The sequence below is a fragment of the Mizuhopecten yessoensis genome, unplaced genomic scaffold (genome assembly GCF_002113885.1).
Source record: "Mizuhopecten yessoensis strain PY_sf001 unplaced genomic scaffold, ASM211388v2 scaffold10819, whole genome shotgun sequence".
Lineage (NCBI taxonomy): Eukaryota > Metazoa > Mollusca > Bivalvia > Pectinida > Pectinidae > Mizuhopecten > Mizuhopecten yessoensis.
The window spans coordinates 460,691-461,313 of record NW_018408737.1 but is presented as its reverse complement, the minus strand read 5'-3'; positions in this window follow the sequence as shown (position 1 = coordinate 461,313).

Below are 623 nucleotides of genomic sequence, written 5' to 3'. Positions count from 1 at the left end.
TCAGTGTTAAAATGTTTAATGTTAAAATCTTTAAAACTTCTATATGCTAACAATGGTTGTTTCCTCACAGATATCTTGCTTTTGAATCGAAATGATATCAAATTATGTACATCGCTGATACCAGTATCAAAATTACATATTTTCCCAGTTAATAATGGTTTGTTGGTTAAAATCACATCAATTAACGTTGGTTCAGTGTTTTTCGGATGGCAAGTTGGTTTTTTAACTAAGTTGGACAAATCAGGTTTGAGACGAAGTCCGACATGCTGCAAACTTATTTTTTTTATAATAACCAAACTTTATCTTTTAAATTGTAACGTAACACTTTATGCGACAAGACCGATCATTTTAAGATATCAACTTAGGTAGCAGAATACAGTAGAAATGGCCCGACTCTGATAAACAAGGCACATGTCGAGGAAATGTAAACACAGCGGATTTACCCTACACAACACATGTATACATGTATATATATTTGTAAACTGCATTACATTTACAATACATATAAAGCACTGAGAAGTGTATAAACCTCTTTTTTCTATGTATGTCACTTGTGTGAAAACCATGGTTACCACATCAAAAATTACCAAAAAATGCCAAAAAATGCTATTTTTAACCCAAAA